Source organism: Arachis hypogaea, chromosome 2 (genome assembly GCF_003086295.3).
Source record: "Arachis hypogaea cultivar Tifrunner chromosome 2, arahy.Tifrunner.gnm2.J5K5, whole genome shotgun sequence".
Lineage (NCBI taxonomy): Eukaryota > Viridiplantae > Streptophyta > Magnoliopsida > Fabales > Fabaceae > Arachis > Arachis hypogaea.
In genome coordinates, this window is record NC_092037.1 from 85364924 (window position 1) to 85374863 (window position 9940).

Here is a 9940-nt window from a genome sequence, read left to right on the forward strand (position 1 = left end):
GTATTTGTTTGGGTGTATATCTTGTATTTGGCTTGCCTATTTGAATAATTGTTATACATGCTAATTGAACTAATTATTGTAACTGTTCTCTCTGTTTATGTATTCCTTGTATTGTTTTGATTGTGTTTGAATAATTGAGAGATCCCTTATACTGGTGGTGGTGACGCTAACTGTTGTTCCTGATGTGATAATGGCTATAATTATTTTTTGATTATATTTGCCTTGTACTATTTGATGCTGGTAATTGATTCTTTTTTAGACTAAGTTTTAATGGTGATTTGATTTGAGTTGGGCCGGAGGCCGTGTTCTGACTTGGTTTGATTTGGGTCAAAGTCCGTTATGAAATTTGATTATATATTGGGCCGTAGGCTGAAATTGATCATGTTATGAGATATTAATTGAGTTTTGAAATTCCTTTAATTAAAGAAGTGAACTTTGAATTTTTGGATAATTATATTTTAATGTTTCGAATAGATTCATGAGACGAGTGATAATTACTACAGTTGAAATCAATTCTTTTCTTATATGTATCCTCTTACTACAATTCTTAAAAATCCTCTACTGAGAATTAGCGAGGATGATGTTCTTACCCCCTACAAAATTTTCTTTTCAGGATGAACGAAGAGTTTTAAGGAATTCCTTCTTCGCATCTGGTTGTATTGTATATTATTGTTTATATTATAATTTTCCCTCGCACTTGTTATTGTATCTTTGTAAGAGAAATAGGAGTTGTAATGATATGTATGCTTATACTATTTATAAATTATTTGTATATAAAATCTGGTATGTCTATATGTAAGTATGTATATATATGAGAACTGTGATTGAATTGGGTTATATATACATGTTTGAAAAGAAAAAAATATTTCTAGTTTTTTAAAGAAAACAACGATATGATTTCGAGTTAAAGACTCATATCTTATTATTAAATATATGAAAGTCGTCGTAATATTCTTGCTATCAAAATAGCGCAATTGGAAGCATGACATTCTGATAACTAGTGAGAGTGTTACACACTTCATATCCATAAAAAAAACGTAACACACGCATAATATTCATATAAAAAAATTGAGCTAAAATGATGAGTACAAGTAATAAAGTTGCAATGCAGCAATAAACTTTGATTATTAAAAATATATTATTTATACTTTTTATTAATTTAAATTTTAAAAAATAATTTTATAATATAATATTAAAATTTTTATAACCTAAAAATTTAGAGTTTGATCTTTATTAATCTTAAAAGAAATAATATAAAACAAAAATTTACTCAAACCATTTAAAATAAACACCTAAATATTTTAAATATCCTATCTCGTATTCATCTACAATCACCTTTCTAAAACTCAATTCTTTCATAATATTTAAAAAAACATATGTGAATTATTTAATAAATAAATACAATTATATAACTTTAAGATTTTTTAATAATTTACAAACATATGATAAAAGGTGAATTTTAGTGTGTATTTCTATATTTATAATAATTAAAGTGAATATATAAATATTATTAAAAATTAAAGTTATATTTTTTATATTTTAATAATATTTTTTAAAATATTGTAATTATCTAAACTATCGTAATAAGATATATTAAAGGTAAATTCTATAGTGTTCACCAACATAATCATCATGTCATGTGGATTGTATGTGTCGTTGTTGAGATGTGACACGTGTTTGTGGAGACTGGTCAAAAGCACTGTGTTAATGCGATAACGATAAAGGAGCTCATGGTGGTTTCATTTTTCGTTTGACCTAAATGTATTAATTAATGTAACTGAAGTATTTATATTAAGTAGTAATATGGACGGGTCCAGGGCCTGTTACTGGGCCATGAGGGTTTGGCCTCATGTAGTTAGATTTTTTGGTATTTTAAATTGTAATACTAGTTTGGTCTAGTAGTATTGGCATAAAAATATTGAAAGTAACTTTCTGGTTCAAAAGTCCAAAACACCTGTGATGTGAACTTATCAAAATCCTAAACCATCCTATTTGCTAAACATTCTAAACTCCGATGTGTTAACTAATTACCCTAAATATGTAAGCTCATTTAAATCATAAACCTCAATTTAATGCATACTACATGATTTATTATGCACGTATATCACCGTATATTCTACTTTATATGATGCAACTATATGTATCAATAATTTATTAAAACTCTATTACCCTAAAAAATCAGAGTGAATCGTGACTTAATGCACTTTAACACATCTGCCCTTTAATTTTTTTTTTCTTCATAAACATTATAGAAATGAATAAATTAAAAATTTATATTAATATTTTTTTAAAAAAATACTTGATATTTTTTACACAACAAGAAAAGAATTTTTTTCTATATTCTTATACCGAAACATGTTTGATGGATGAAAATAATTTTTTATATGAAATATTAAAATATAAATTAATTTTTATTTTTTATGAAAAAATAAAAAAATCCTAAGTTTATTTGTTGATATTTTTTAGTAGATGATCTGTACTTTGTGAAGTATTTTTAGATTTTTTAAAGTAAATTTTGAAATAATTGTCTTTTTGATATATATAATTGTAAAATTAAATTATAAATAATCACATTTTACGTTATTTTCAAATTTTTTTGACAGCCCTGATAGTTAGAAAAGGTCACTCCCTTATTGTAATTATTATATAAAAGAAATAAAAAATGTTTAAAATTTAGTTTCTGGAAAGAACATGGTAAAACATGAAATAAATTTAGTTAAAAAGATTATAATTTTATTTTATATGAATCAACCTAATTTTTAAATGAGCTAAGTTATTATTATTGAGTTAACATATTTTTATTTTAAAATTATCACATATTCATGTATAAAATATTTGTACTTTTATTATTATTATTATTATTATTATTATTATTATTATTATTATTATTAATTAATTAATTAATTAATTAATTAAAAGGTACTCTCTATTGACATATTATAGTACACGTTATGCATGTTGAATTGTTTATATGTAATTTTTTTATTTCTAATATATTAATATATAATTAATTAATAATATAATATTATATCTAATGATAATAGTATTAATTTTGTTGGAAAAAATTGTGGCACCATGATCACCTTAGGTCCTCCTTTAAATTTGGTGCTGATCATAATATGTATTACAGTAAAATTAGTCATAATATAGTATCATTCATTCAGAGGAGTAGTTCTGATAGATTTAGTTGAAATTAGTTATAAATATTAGGTTCTAGTAAAATTTGTTGTTACTTGTTAGAGTTTATAGTTAATAGGTTAGGATTTTATGTGTTGTTATTTAATAAATACACTTCGATGTATAGAGGTTTGGATCTTAGAATTTTGTTGTAATTTCATTGTTAGAGTTTTTTAAATGCTAAGTTCTATGGTGAGTTAAATAGACGATGTTTAGAATATAGACTAAGCGGTTGAGTGTAGAATCCTAACTTTTAGTAACTTTAATCGTGTCTTAGGGATAACTTACATACCTTTGTTTAACTAGGCTCTTGCATCATGCCAAATTTGGACGTATCTTTTTGGTCTAAATCAAGTTTTATCATGTTTGGATTAGAATTGAATTTCATAGTTAACTTAATAAAATATGTTGCTGCACTAAAGAGAATTTGAAAAAAATATAGCAAGCAGTTCTATTTTTTGATAAATTTGTAATAAATTTAATTTCAACACCCCTAATCTTTCGAAGAAACAAATTTCAGATTAATGTCAATTGAAAATTTTGCCCTATTTTTAGTAATTGATTATGAATTTTCTGCGAACAGTCTCACTTCCAAGAGACATAACTTAGTCTACAAAATAGCTATGGAAATGAAATTTGCACTAACTTAAATTAGATTCACATATTTTTAAAATTCCTTTGGAAAAAACTCAGAATGCCCAATAAATAAAAAGTTATAGTGAGTGGAAGTTGATACTGTAGGACCAAAAAACCAGAAGCAACCACCAAATTTCAAAAATTTACATCTTTCAAATCACTTGGTCAAATTTTCTGAAGTAAAACTAGTAACTTATGTTCACAATATCATTTTCTACATTTGCGTAGTAAGTGATATGTTATTATTTTCAAAAAAAAATTTAAGATATCAAGTATTAATTTTTGTTGTTGTTCAAATTATTAATGAATAAAAAAATTTAAATGATTAATGAATAACCTCAGTAGTGTTGAGAAGTTGTTTATATCAATGTTCTGAAAATCGGACCGGACCGGTCGGTTTAACCGAGTTAACCGAAAATCGGTCACCTAACCGGTCCGGTCCACTAACAGAACCGTCCTGCAAAAAACGGTTAAAAAATCGGTCAAACCGGTGGTTAATCGGCGAACCGGGTGAACTGGCCTGGTTTCTGCAGGTACCGGTTTTCTCTCCTGATAATGAAACGGCGCCGTTTTGCTTTTAAAAAAAAAGTTAAGAAGTAAAAACGCGTGATGACTGATGAATTGATGAGCCAGCCCTAATCTGCTAATCCAAGAAGCCTGCCAACAAGCCTAGCCTCCAGCCCTCCACCACCGCCTTGTGCCTCTATTGCCGCCGTGCCGTCCGTCGCACCGACCCCTGTTCGCTCTCAGACTCACCAGTCGCAGGCACGCTGTTTCTTCCTCGAGCGTCCGTCGTCTTCCTCTTCCCCTGGAGCTGCTGCATGCCTGCATACGAAGGAGGAAGGACAACCAACCTGAACCGAAACCAACGCCGGAGCTAGGGCCACTCACCGTCGCAGGTCACTCACCGTCGCGGGTAAGTTCTGATCTTCAGACTTCGGTTTTTTGTTCTGTCTTTTTTTTTTTTAATTTTTTTTTGTTTTTTATATGATTAATCAAATATCGAATAAATTTGTTATATGTTGAATTTGAGAATAAATTTGATGTATGTTGAATTTGAGAATTCTGTTCTGCTCTGTTTAATTTTTTTATCTTTTCAATTCCATGAACTATGAGTTGATATTGAATTTTGCTCTGTTCTTCAATTTTTTTATCTTTTCACTCTTCAATTCTGCTCTGCTCTGTTCTTGAATTGTATGAACTATGAACTATGAATTGATATTTGGTCTGGATTCTGGGTTGGTGGCATTCTGAATTTAGATGGAACACTCACAAAATGATCAATCACAACAACATAATAATCACAATCAGTTTCCAGTTTTCCTAATAATCACAATCAGTTTCCAGTTTGCTCTATTTGCTGGTTTTACTGTTAATAATTGAGTTGCTAATTTAGGGTTTGTCATTTCGAGTTACTGATTTTGTTAATTTGTGCTTATTTTGTTAAATTTTCTGGAAAGAATTTGTTGTTGATCCTCAGATATTGTGTTACTGATTTTGTGAATTTGTTATTTTATTCTGAGTTGCCAATGTTTATGAAATTGGAGTTGATTATAATGATCCTCAGATTCTGAATTGCTCTTCTGTTGAATTTGGAGTCTGATTTCTGGACAGAACTTTTGTTGCTGTTGCATTTTTTTTGGTTGATTGTAACCATTATGAGTTGCTATTTTTATTTTTTTATTTTATTTTTGTTGATTATAATTATTCTGAGTTATTTGTTAGAATGATTTTGGAATAATTTGATATTTTTTGGATTAAGTCTGAGTGGTTGTTAATTATGATTTGTGATGAAGAGTTTCTTTATTTTGGTTTTACAAAGCATGAAACCCAGAACTGGTAAAAAATTATAGGATGAATATATCTGTTTAAAATTATATATATATTTTTTAATAATTTTATTTAATATTTAATTAAACCGGTTGAACCCTGGTTGAACCCCGATCGAACCACTAAACCAGTGAACCAGTAGCTTTACCGGTTTATTGACCGGTCCGGTTCTCGCAACCTTGGTTTATATTGTAAATAAATTATAATTTTGGAGCCAAACTTTTTGGAATTAAAACTAAGAAAATTAACAAGTAATATATTATTACTAAATTATTCAATACAAAAAATTATAATTTATTAAACCTATTTAATTTATAGACTAACTGAATTTAAATTAGTTTATATATAATGCTAAAATTTTAACGTATTGTTACTACATGTAACACTTGCAGCTACACAAATTTATACCTGTCTGTCAATCTGTTTATTTCTTAGTCTTATTGAATTGGAAGTAAATACAGAAATTTATATTTATTAAACTCTTGTGGCTTAATTTTGATGGCTAACAGTTTTTTATTTTTTTTTAATTTTATATTCGAAACCATATATTATTTTTAGTTACCTTAATATTTGATGATTTTTATAATGTATAACCGTTATTCTGAAATGTCACCATTGTGGATATATAAATTGTATTGATTCAGTTCTAATTTTTATAAGAGTACGAGGATTACATTGAAATTTTAATATTGTGTGTAAATTTTAGAAAAAGGGAATGACAGTTCTATTTTATCCTGAAAACATTTAACATTAGGAAATATATGCTTCTACAACTATAAAGTAAACTTAACTTCTTGTATAGTATTTAAATTTTTTAATCATGTAATTTAATTTACATAAAGGTCACATATTGTTATTGATTCTAAAGATTAGAAACAGAAGGATAATATTAGTAGATGTTATTTACAACGTAAAATAAAATAGAAAGAAAAAAGCATCATAACACTATACAATTAGTTTTGGTCGTTAGTGGTCATCGAAGCAAGCACATTTTTGGCACCGATGGTCTCCTTTTAGGCTTTCGAAACCTTTGTTTCTGAGACGTTGTGGGCCCACTCCTTGTATAACATGGGTTCACGTGCTTAGAATGTACAGAATATCGTATTTAAGAAGGAACACCGGTTGATCTTCAGGTATTAACATAGATTGAGTCAAGGTACATGGAGGTAACGATCTCGTTTCCGAGGAGAAGTTGAGTTTTTTAGGAAATGGATCATGTCTGGAGGTAGATATCCATTTTATGCTATCAGGAAAGGGAAGAATCTTGGTTTATACACAGACTGGGATGACTGCAAAAATAAAGTGCTTGGCGTGAGTAATAGCGAGTACAAGGGATTCAAAGGATTCACGGACACGTGCAGCTGCCAATTATTGTGTGAATTGTATTTTGTTTCTTTGGACACATTAGTGACCAGCTGATTATGTTGCTACGTACTTAGTATCACTCCATGCTATGTATTGTTTTGTTCCATGATCACATATGAATATGTACTAATTAGTTCATTCTCAATGCCTTATATCCAAATCTTTTTGGCCACCTCATACTTAACAACTTCTATTGGCACATCCGAAAAGCATGGTACAAAATATAAGCAAATTCTAGCTTAGTTATACTTGTTAGGTACTACGGGTTACCATGATAGTAGGCTATATGGATTACGAAATCTGTAGTTATATTACAGTTAAACATGTTGATTTTAATTTGTCGGTGAACGTAACGGCATAACGGTAAAGGAAAAAGATGCATAACTGCACTTTATTGGTGAGAGGGAATAAACTCCCATTTCTAATTACAATCGAGCAACATAAGATTGATACTGCAGTCGTACATGTAAAATGATAAAATCACACATCATCCATCCTTGATCGCCTTCTGCAAGCCGCTTAACATAATTAAAAACTAGAAACAAAGTAAAGTTGGTAGTAAACTTTTCACATGGTCTTACGATTTACAATCATATATCCGTTTCATTGGGACATCATTCTTCATAGGAAATATTATCTAAAATTCACACAACACAATACCCATTACATATGGGAGAAAAGACTAACAGATGCTAATACTTTTGGCTTCAACCATAGACGTCAGAGTATCCTGTTCAGCTTGAGTACCATCCTGATTAGCTACATATTCACAAATCACAAAGCCATGTTTATATTGGCGGTAGAAAAGCACATATTTCTAATGTCCCCAAGTACACATTCAACAATACCACACGTAATTCCAAACAGAATATGACTACCACGACATCACAACCACGAGAAAAAATCACATGCAACAATTTGGCAATAGTCTTACCGCCTCATCGTTATCATTGCACTGTGCATCAACCGCTGAAGTTTGTGTTGGCACGTAATTATTTTCTCCAACATCCAGCATATCCATGTTATGAACCCCGACATGGCAAGACTTATCTTCATTTGTGCATTGAGCAACCTGATCATTGTAATTAGCCCCAACTACGGCGTCATCACCGAATTGGGATGATCGAAAATCATAACAACGATTATCAAAACATAGCTATAATGGATTTATGCATAGATTAGTCATTTAATAACACACTACTTCCCTATGTTGTTCACAAGACTTTCAATATGTCAACATTTTCTCAAAACACGAATTAGCATGACTGCAAGGCAGCCCACAATAAAAGCAGTGGGATACCTAACACAAATTACAAACTACAACTCACATAAGAATGTTAAGTTAGACATAAATTCACTAACCTCTTCGATGTGATTGAACATTTTAATCTCTTCCAATGCATCTGAGTCGAAACCAGCTGTGCATCCATCTTCCATTTCCATCCTTTGAGTAGTTTTTTTCCTGGACAGCGTCTCTTCGTGTGACCAGAATTCCTACATTCGGTACACTGTCTTCTGCGCCCCCGACAGTTTCGGGTTTTTGGAGCTCCCTTTGTCCGCACAACCACCAGATTACGAATCACTCCGTCACCCTTGGTAGAAAACACATTGTCCTCAGTTTCAACGTAACCCTCCAGGTGGACACAAAGATTGTGTATTCCTTTCATTTCCTTTCTAAATAGATCATACTTCTGTGACCCCAAAAAGAACAGCCAATGGCAAGCCAAATGAAGCGCACCATGATGTAATAAGCAGGCCTGGTCAGCATCGACATCTATCTTCTCCTTATGTGCTTCAAGTGCCTTGGCCTTTTTAGTCCATCGCTTAAGAACTAATCCATCCGGGATGTTAGGAAGGTGCTCATGCTTCATGACGAAAAACATGTGCTTGCAAGGGTAGCCATGTTTGTTCCAAAAGTTGCAGCCACATTTCATTCTTCCCATATTCTTATCGTATAAAACTACGATCTCTCTTCCAGGTTGCCCATACTCATCGATAGTGTAAATCTTCGTAGTCAAAGACCTTTGTAATCCAACTAGATTGACTAATGCAACTCCTACGATCTCGTTTCGAACATCCCTAAATATTGCATGTGTATAAACACTCGCAGCGCAGCTATTGACTCCAAGCTTGTCGTCATCACTGGAATGCTATCAATTGATCTAAATTGCGCCAACAACTTGTTGTTTCGATAGTCACGAACCATCAGTTTCAAATTTTGAACAAGTTCAAGCATCACATGCTTCGACTGAAGGAAGTTATTTGCAACGCTATTTATACCTTCACACCTTGACGTCGTTCTTATACCAGCACAAAATTTATCCCCAGGTAGGCATTCGCGCACATCTCCTTCTTCCCGAATACCTGATTTGCCCAGAGGCTATCTTGCAATCTAAACTCGTCAAAAGCCTGGATCTATTCTATCAAGAATTTGTTAACCGCAATGTTTGCATAAAGCCACCGAATAAATCACGTGCGCAATCCTGCATCTTTTACATTTGACATGACATTTTTCTCAAAGTGCCACCCATACAACCGATGGGTTGCTCTAGGCAATACCACTCTCACAGCTTCCCGCATTACTTCATCACCGTCGGTTACAACCACAGATAGGCTCTTCAATAGCCAAGTATATGACCCTATCGTCTCATCCAACACTGGCCCAAAGCCAAAGATCGTGGTCTGCTTGTGATTGTTTGATCTTGAGAAAATAACCAGTGGTCTGTTGTACTTATTTTTTTTGTAAGTCGAGTCGAAAGCTAGAACATCGCCAAAATATTAGTAGTCCAACCTACTTACCCCGTCAGCCCAAAACATATTTGCAAGCATTCTATCTTTAGTCAAATTATACCGTGCCATCAGCATAGGATCAGCCTCTGCCTTTCCTTCTAGGTAGGCTATCGCAGATTCATCATCTCTGTCAACAATTTGC

The 9940-nt window shown here is 31.5% G+C and overlaps 1 long non-coding RNA gene across 1 annotated transcript; it reads left to right on the forward strand.

Moving 5' to 3' along the window:
• The first annotated feature begins 4419 nt into the window (after positions 1-4419).
• Positions 4420-7180, forward strand: LOC140179664 (uncharacterized). The gene is made up of 2 exons (XR_011873422.1): positions 4420-4729; positions 6777-7180. It is a non-coding gene; the product is annotated as an uncharacterized lncRNA (long non-coding RNA).
• The last annotated feature ends 2760 nt before the right edge of the window (positions 7181-9940 follow it).